The 9,110-nt window shown below is 48.6% G+C and overlaps 1 pseudogene; it reads left to right on the top strand.

Moving 5' to 3' along the window:
* The first annotated feature begins 384 nt into the window (after window positions 1–384).
* Window positions 385–2,027, top strand: LOC136453488 (ammonium transporter 2 member 2-like; annotated as a pseudogene).
* The last annotated feature ends 7,083 nt before the right edge of the window (window positions 2,028–9,110 follow it).

Here is a 9,110-nt window from a genome sequence, read left to right as displayed (position 1 = left end):
TTGCTACAGCTACGGTTGCAATGTCTTTCAGTACATCACTGTAGCAGCAGCTGCTAGCTGCAGCAGCAACGTCTTAGCTCAAGCGAACGAAGCCTTTTGGGGAAGAAAACGGTCCGCGTTAGAGTTGCCGAGTTTGACCAGGAACCGGTTGCGGTTCCCCACATTTCGTCCCCACCACGCGTCGATTCGAGCGCGCATCACGTCTCGCGAGCTCGCCTCCGAGTTGCCCCAAACTTTATCAAACTCAACCTGCACTAGATTAGCCCAAAATTTCCCATCTCAGCTTGGAACCGATGGCTATTAAAACGCCCATCTCCAGTTATCAGCCACTTCGCGCGCCGTTGTTCACGTACTCCTCCCTCAACACTAAGCCAAACGCACGTCGCGTCCACCGGAATGGCGTCGCCACCGGAGTCCGGGACGTACATGCCCGACCTCCCGGCGGTGCCGGCGTGGCTGAACAAGGACGACAACGCGTGGCAGCTGGTGGCGGCCACGTTCATCGACCTCCAGTCCATGCCGGGGCAGGTCGTGCTCTACGGCAGCATCGTCAAGAAGTGGGCCGTCAACTCCGCCTTCATGGCGCTGTACGCGTACGCGTCCACGCTCATCATCTGGGTGCTCGTCGGCTTCCGCATGGCGTTCGGCAAGCGCATGCTCCCGTTCTGGGCTAAGGCGGGGCCAGCGCTGACGCAGGACTTTCTTGTGCGCCGCGCCATCTTCCCGGCCACGGCGCCCTACGGCCGCGGCGGCGTGCTGGAGACGCCGCGCACCGAGCCATACTACGCGCAGGCGTCGCTGGTGCTGTTCGAGTTCGAGTTCGCGGCCATCACGCTGGTGCTGCTCGCTGGATCGCTCCTCGGACGCATGAACATCAGAGCGTGGATGGCATTCACGCCGCTGTGGCTGCTCTTCTCCTACACCGTCGGTGCGTTCAGCCTCTGGGGCGGCGGCTTCCTCTACCAGTGGGGCGTCATCGACTACTCCGGCGGATACGTCATCCACCTCTCCTCCGGCATTGCAGGCTTCACCGCCGCATACTGGGTAAACCTCACGTAGACGGTAGACACGTACTAGTAGCATATCTGTACCACAATAACAACGTCATACTGACAGGTAGGCCCGAGACTGAAGAGCGACAGGGAGAGGTTCTCGCCGAACAATATCCTTCTCATGATCGCCGGCGGCGGGCTGCTCTGGCTCGGCTGGGCCGGCTTCAACGGTGGTGCGCCGTACGCCCCCAACATAACCGTGTCTGTCGCCGTGCTCAACACCAACGTTAGCGCCGCGACGAGCCTCCTGACCTGGACCTGCCTCGACGTCATCTTCTTCGGCAAGCCCTCGGTGATCGGCGCAGTGCAGGGCATGATGACTGGGCTTGTCTGCATCACGCCTGGCGCAGGTAACGAGCCTCTCGATTTCATCTCGAAACAACGTAACGTCATGGGTTCACCGAGCAACACATGTTCATGAATACATGATGGTGCCATGTTGGTTTGCATGGCGCAGGGCTGGTGCACACGTGGTCGGCGTCCCGTGGTTCACGATGATGATCCTGCACAAGAAATCCTCCCTGCTCATGAAGGTCGACAACACCCTGGCCGTGTTCCACACCCATGCCATCGAGGGCGTGCTCGGGGGCGTCCTCACGGGCCTCCTCGCCACCCCGGAGCTCTGCGCCCTCGACTCCCCCGTCCCGAGCGCGAGCGGCGTCTTCTACGGCGGCGGCATCGCGCAGATGGGCAAGCAGCTCGGTGGCGCGCTCTTCGTCACCGTCTGGAACCTGGTGGTCACCAGCGCCATCCTCCTGTGCATCGGCCTCTTCATTCCGCTCCGACCAGCTCATGATCGGCGACGACGCGGCGCACGGCGAGGAGGCCTACGCGCTCTGGGGCGACCACGAGAAGTTCGACGTGACGCGCCCGGAGACGACGAGGATCGGCGGTGCCTCCGGCGCCCCAAGGGAGGACACGGTGGAGCAGTGACTGACCAGCATGGCTGCAAGAGGTGTCACCATTCAGCTGTAGCCTCCCATTGCTTGACTTGCCAGTGGGCCTGTGCTCTCTGCTCTACGATATGCTTGTTTCTTGAGTCCTTGATGTTCAGTGTTAGCTGCCTAGCTGGTGTATGCCGTCGTAATTTCTTTTCCTGATGATTAGTTTGTTTCGATCTTCGAATGTACTGAACTTTGATAATCACCGGTGTCCTTCGCGTCTTATGGCGCGGTGCTAACGTGGCTATTATTAGAATTAGAAGTATGTCTACTTCCCTTAAACAACTTACCATAATAACTTTTTTTTTCGTGAATACACATGCAAAATGTTGACATTTTTGTATTAAGATCGAGAAATAATGAAAGTTATAACGACGCACCACAGACATAACACACTACACTAGGGGATAGTGTTATACAATCGGCTCTGCCCTCCCTAGCAGAAGGAGATCATGGACCATTACTTGCTAATCATGCTACCTAGCCAACATCAGCGGCCAGACGCGCTTGCTTGCATGGCGCCTCGCGCCGCTCTCCTTGTGAGTTAGGGAAGAGCTGTCGCATTGCCTCAGCATAGGGATTGAGCTGGTCGACGAAGATACTGTCATAGGCGTTCTTGGCTGCTGTGGTTGTCTGTCTGTCGAGCAACCCCATCCACTTCATCACCAGCACCTCTCCCCGCTTAGAAACCGGGACGTGTGAAATAGCCTAGGCAGCGACCTCCTGCTACGGGTTGCCAACTTTGGTTGTGCCTCCATAGTCGGCTGAGGGAGCAGTGGCAATGGCACCTTACGCAGGATCTTGTCGGTGAATCGCTTTAGCCCCTGGCGACAGAGCTCCCGCCTTCGGCTGGCCGGGGAGGAGTGGCCGCATCCGCTCCTGGGGGATGGCGCTAGGGCTTTCTGGGCCCACCTCGACATCCATGGCGTCGTGTTGTCCCCTCGAGGTGGCATGATGTGTGGCTGCCCCTACACAGGCGACAATGGAGACGAGTCCGTCGTCCACTGGACAACCTTCGTCTATCCACCAACCATGCTTCAACTTCGTGAGAGGTGGATGCCGTAGAAGGCAGGCACCCCCGACGCTGGTGCTCCTACTGGCTGGCTCATGACGAGCGAGGCAACGAACTCCTCCAGCATTGGCTCGACCCAAGGGGGAGGCCCCGCGCTCGTGCACAGCTCCAACACTAGCGAATCTGGCCTGGGGAAGAAGTGTGCAGCAGCAGAGGTAGTGGCGTTGTTGATGGTGCCGTCGCCCTCGCCGGCTTACTTCGGCGCCGTCAGCGTCGTCGTCTGGTTCCGTCGGCACCCCGCTCGGCTCCATCCGAGCTCGGTGGAGCGCGCGTGGGGTGCGTGCTGGGAGAGGCTGGTGGGTTGGCGCCACGAACAGAGTGTCATGGTAGGTCGCCACCCTTCACCACCGTCATCGTAGCAGATCTGGGCCGCTTGCAATCCCCGGCAAGGTAGCGGAAACTTAATGAGTCAGTTATTACATCAGAGATCCACTGTTTTTCATTTTCAGGCAAAACTGAAAGTCCACCGCTATAATCCTAAATTGCTACTGTATGTAAGCCATATTTGGATACAAGAGCTAATTACTAGCTAACTATAAATTACCTAAAAGTAGTCCGGGTGCATCCAAACACGAGGGCATGTTTGTAAAAAAGACAAACTATCATGAAAGAAAAAATAGACCGATGCACATTCATAATGTATGTATTTTATTGTAAAAAAGACAAACTATCATGAAAATAGTTTTGCATGGTGAGTGAGCGTAGAGTGCAAAGCGTGGATTACATATTATTACTATTATTTATTTAAATTATAAGAGACACTGGCTCGCTTGACAAAATGGCCCATGGCCCATGAGCAACTCCAGCGCCAGTGTCTCTTTCTCTCCACGTACTTTTCAGTGCTCAGATCCGTCCTCCTGCGTGCTCTTCCTGGTCAGAACGCTCCATTAGAACAAGAAAGAACAAGCGGAGGGGGGGAACTAGGAGGGGGCTTCTACAGATTAAAAGCTGGCCAAGGTCACACCTTTTCCTCCCCGCCGCCATCCAGCAGCCCCTTTGAATGTCGGACATCGTGGAGAAGAAAGCTTTCCAGGATGCGGAGAAGGTGGTGGAGGCTCGGAAGCTTGCTCTGGAGCAGGCGGAGAAGCTGGTGCGGGAGAAGTTGCAGATCAGCATCAAGGTAAAGTTCTCGCCTTTTTTGCGTCCTTGTGTGCTGTGCTTATTGCCTCCTCATGCACTACGCACGATTTGTTGAATTGAGGGCTGATCAAACATTGAGAAAAAAAGCTCTTTTTTCTCGATATGGGGTTTATTATCAAACCCCTAGGGGAAGAAAAAAGGCCCTCTTTATTTTCGATTAGGGGTTGATCCTGCCCATGGTGTTGGATGCGTCTATTCGAGGGAGCTGTGGACGAGGCTGCTAGGTCAGCTGAGATTAACAACGCCGCCACTTCGGTGCTCGGTGGATGCTTCGCTCGTCGCCTGGTGGCTGCAGCGTCGACTGGAGCAGGGTGTGGAGATCAGGAAAGGCTTTGATTCAGTAGTTGTGTTCACTGCTTGGATCATCTGGGGCGAGCGCAATCAGAGAGTGTTTCATGGTTTGTCCAGGCGGCCGCAACAGCTAATGGAGGATCTCCTCGAGGAAGCAGGTGCCTGGCTGCAGGCAGGTTACAGGTCGTTGGCAATTCTGCTGGCTGCAGTATCGGTGTAGTGCCTTGCTCTGCTTCATAAGTCGCAAAACTAATGATTGTATAATCCCTAACATAAGCTGGCTACTGGTTCTAGCAATGCTCGGTCTGCACCTTGCATCACTGTGTATGGCTAGACCATACGTATGTTGTAACAAATTCCTTTCCTCTTAATGAAAAACTTGCGCTACGGCGCATGTTCGCGAAAAAGATCCTGCTCAAGGTAGTCTCATACATCTGGTTATTATCGATCCAAAATTTTCTTCATGTGCTATGAACTTATCTTTCGTGTAGGCTTTTTGCTCAGGGCGTGGTGTCTTTTAACAAAGAAACACTCGCTATGTTATGCTAAAGGAAACACTTCTATAACTGCATTTCAGCCCCATGTATGAATTTGTGCTTATTGTCATGTCAGAGTCAGTCCCTATAGCCTTTCTTATCTGTTTCATGAACAATGTTCAGTTCTCTGTGGGTTCTTCCTTAGCAAAGCCAAAGGCCACAGAAACATCCAATTGCTAATGCATTTGCAGCACACAACTGTCCATTCGATTACCATTGAGGGCAGTGGGGCATATGCCAATTGCCAACATTTATACTGTCTACGTACATGAAACCACTTATAGAACTTATGGTAGTTTTGATCGCATTAAAAGGTCGTGTTTAAGTACCTGTTATTTATCTGGATAGCTCAAATTCATGTGCAGGACGTTCCTGTATTTACCATTGGCGTAGATGCTGAAGACAGGTCCTTTCACAGATTGATCATGCAAAGGTTTAAGAGAATTTCAAGTGTATGTTCTACCAAAATACTTGGTGCACCAGTGACACCGCCTATGCTGCTTTCCTCCTCGAACATTCCAGAGGAAATGTATACGTTTCACATTGTGCAATTAGTGCAGACCAAAAAAGGAAAGATCTTGCTCCTCTTCCGTGAAACTGACATGTATTTCGTCGCGTTCAACCCTAGTGGAGACCCATATTCGGAGTGGTTCAGATTCGATGACACGCCCATCCCTACGTTCTTCAAACAAATTTGTCTACCATATAAGTGCAAATATAGTAAATCAATGTAAGAACATTTTTTGTTTCATCTAGCACTGTAATCAAATTATCTTACATTCTACTAAATTCATAATTTTGTGATAATTTTTCAGTACATCCATATCAATTGGCTTCCTTGGCTTTCTGGACATTTTTTAGGTGTTATCAAAGTATAACAGAGCAAATGTTAATGAGAAGAACAACGACCTCGAAAGAGTTCTGCATTGCACTTCTTTAATGCTCAGTGAGACATCCAGATTTGGTGATTTGCAGGTCTCTGTGAAGATAATGTTGCGGGATTGCACCCGTGAACGTATTTCTCAACAAATGGATGACAAAATTCATAGTTGGGGAAACCTTGGTCGATATAGCATGCGCCATCTTTCTGGAGAAGAGGTTCTCAGTCGTGCTGTGAAAATTTTTCCTGAAGTGTATGATCATGAAAAAGAGAAATATGAAATAAGGCATTTAGTTGGGAGAAGGAGTTGGTCTGAGGATGAGGATGCAATTGTGCACGGGCCAGGAGTTGGCAAAGGACTACTGATTGTCTTGTTTGATCCTGAGTTTACCATCAATTACATGATGACTAATTGTGCTGGGACCAAGCTTTAGCTGAAGTGGGGGCAAGGTAGCATACAAACTGCTCCTACTGGAATCAGCCACTATTCACCCGGTTCTCCAAGTAAGTCAACTCAAAAGATATCTGGGTAACCATGCAGTTACAAACTCTAAACTTCCTCTGCTCGATGCTGGGCAAGATCAGATTTTGCTTGTTGCTATTCTTGATCGCCATCTCATTCTTCGGGAGCAAGGTAGCATAAAAAATGCTCCTACTGGTATCAGCCACTATTCACCCGGCTTTCCAAGCAAGTCAATTCAAAATACATCTGGGCAACCATGCAGTTCCAAACTCTGAACTTTTGCTGTTCCTAATCTCCATCTCATTCTTCGGGCTCATTACAATGAACCCGTGGTTCAATGGCTGATCCATTGGTTAAATTTCTCTACAGAAGAGTCTAGTCTACTTGGGAAGATGTTTCTTTTATTCGTAAAATTTTCCCACAGTTCAATCCTTGAGGACAAGGATCATCTCAATAGGGCGGCATTGTCAGCTGTGCACTCTGAAGAAGCAGTGTCAGGTTCCGAAGAAGCAGCATTGTATCTGAAGAGAGCTGTTTTCTGGTGAGGGAGAATTGTGATTCGTCCAATCGGAAAACTGCATTAGATTCCATGCAACGTAGTCATAGATTAAACTCTGTAAACAAATTGCCCTGAAAAGTGTGATCTGTGTGATAGAAACTTAAAGCATTTCTAAACATAGATCAGTTGGTAATACTTAGCTTAATGGGAGACTTGGTGATGTAACTCACCATACGCAGTCACGGCCACGGCGCCACCGCGACATGGCCACTAGAGTCGTGGTAGTAGGGGAAGCAGAGACACGCCCGCTAGGTCGTCGTAAGTAGCAGCAGTGCAGGCGCGGTGCTAGTGGCGACGGCTAAGGCGATGGCGCTTCCCGTCGCTTACAGCTTCCCCTTCTAGATCGGACTGGGGTTAGGACAACACGGTGTGGCTAGCGGCTGCGGTGAATCTCGTGTCTTGTGCCCCAACCCCTATCGTCTTTTTATGGTGCTGCGCGACGGGAGCCCATCAGCCAATAGAAAGGCTGAGCGCCCCCGATCAGGGCGCAGATCAAGGGCCCAATTGTCCGTTGGACCAATTGGTGGAGATCAACCTAACATTCTCCTCCTTGATCTCACCTTATGACTTAAACTTAACTTCCTTTTTTTTCCATTCCATCACAGATCAGTGCATAGAGCGTGCCTCATCATCACGGTCAGTTGCCATTAAATTTAACAGCTACAATGCACCTCTCTGTTTTGAAACAGATACTCAACTAGGCCCTTAGTATCCAGAAATTATAGGCTTTCCCATAAACTCATGTCGACTATATGTTCTCTAAACGCACTGGGTGGTAAGCCTTTGGTAAGCGGATCCACAAGTACTTGCTTGGTACTCATATACTCAATGTTTTCAAAATGATTGTGAATTTTCTCCTTTACAACATATAACTTAATGTCAGTATGTTTAGCAAAACACTTGACATGTTTGTCTTAGGAGCTAACTACTTTAAATGGTTATTGCTGTTGTCTACCATTGTTAAATCTGGGTACAAATTTTCTTAACCTCTTTTGTATGTTACTTAAGCCTCATGTCAAGTTATACTATGGTATGCATCATTAATGACACCACAACTGTTTTTGGAGCTTTTCCACAATAATACTCCAACTGCGAGTGTTAGCAACTACTATGAATTTCACTATACATCTCGCCAAGATTTAACATTTCTATCCTCAACTATTTGAGAGTACTTGTTCTTTCTTACTCAGTATGAGGCCTATGATACTTTGCAAAATTACAAGACATTCTCAACTCCATTCCATTGATCTATATCTGGACTGGACTTCTGTCAAAATATCCCGGATACGTAAACTACGTCAGGGTAAGTTCTTACTTATACTTGTACACTCATCAAGCTTTCAACAGATGAAGCATATGGAACCATGGTCATTTGATCGATCTCATATCGGTTCCTGAAACAATTAAAGTTCCCAAAACTATTACCCTTGACTGTAGGAGCAGGCGTAGGTTTACTCGCATGCATACTTTAGTTCTTTAGAATCTTTTCTAAGTATACCTTTGCGATAGTCCTAATACCCCATTTTTCTTTTATCTCGGTGAATTTCGATTTCTAGAACAATGACGCTTCACCAAGATCATTCATATTGAAACTTGAGGCCAAATTTTCTTCTCCAATGACAGATTAACATCACTACTAGTGAGTAGAATGTCATCTATTCATAGGATGTGGAAAATAAATTTTCTATTCTTGAACTTCGCATAAACGCTATTGTCCTTCTCATTTTCTTAAAAACCCAAACTTTATCATTGTTTCATCAACTTCAAATACTACTGTCTATAGACTTACTTTTAATCCATAAATGGATTTCTACGGGTGGCATCCTATATATTCTTTTTCTTCCATGACAAAACTTTTGGGTTGTGCCATGTTAACGTTTTCATACAAATCCCCGTTGAGGAATGCCGTCTTTACATCCATTTGATATAACTCTAAATCGTAATGTGCCAATAACACCATTTTGATTCTAAAGAATCCTTGCATGAGTCGGGAGAGTAAACTCTCATCATAATCTATTCATCCTCTTTGCGTAAAGCCTTTTGCTACAAGTCATGCTTTATATCTTCCAACATTCCCTTTGGAGTTACATTTTGTCTTGTAGACCCATTAACAGCCTACTGTTTTGGCTCCATTAGGAATTACTTCTAAGTTCCAAACATCGTTGGTATTCATCGA

This window comes from Miscanthus floridulus, chromosome 5 (genome assembly GCF_019320115.1).
Source record: "Miscanthus floridulus cultivar M001 chromosome 5, ASM1932011v1, whole genome shotgun sequence".
In the NCBI taxonomy this organism is placed as follows: Eukaryota; Viridiplantae; Streptophyta; class Magnoliopsida; order Poales; family Poaceae; genus Miscanthus; species Miscanthus floridulus.
Note: the sequence above shows the minus strand (reverse complement) of the source record. Positions and strands in the feature narration are given on the sequence as shown.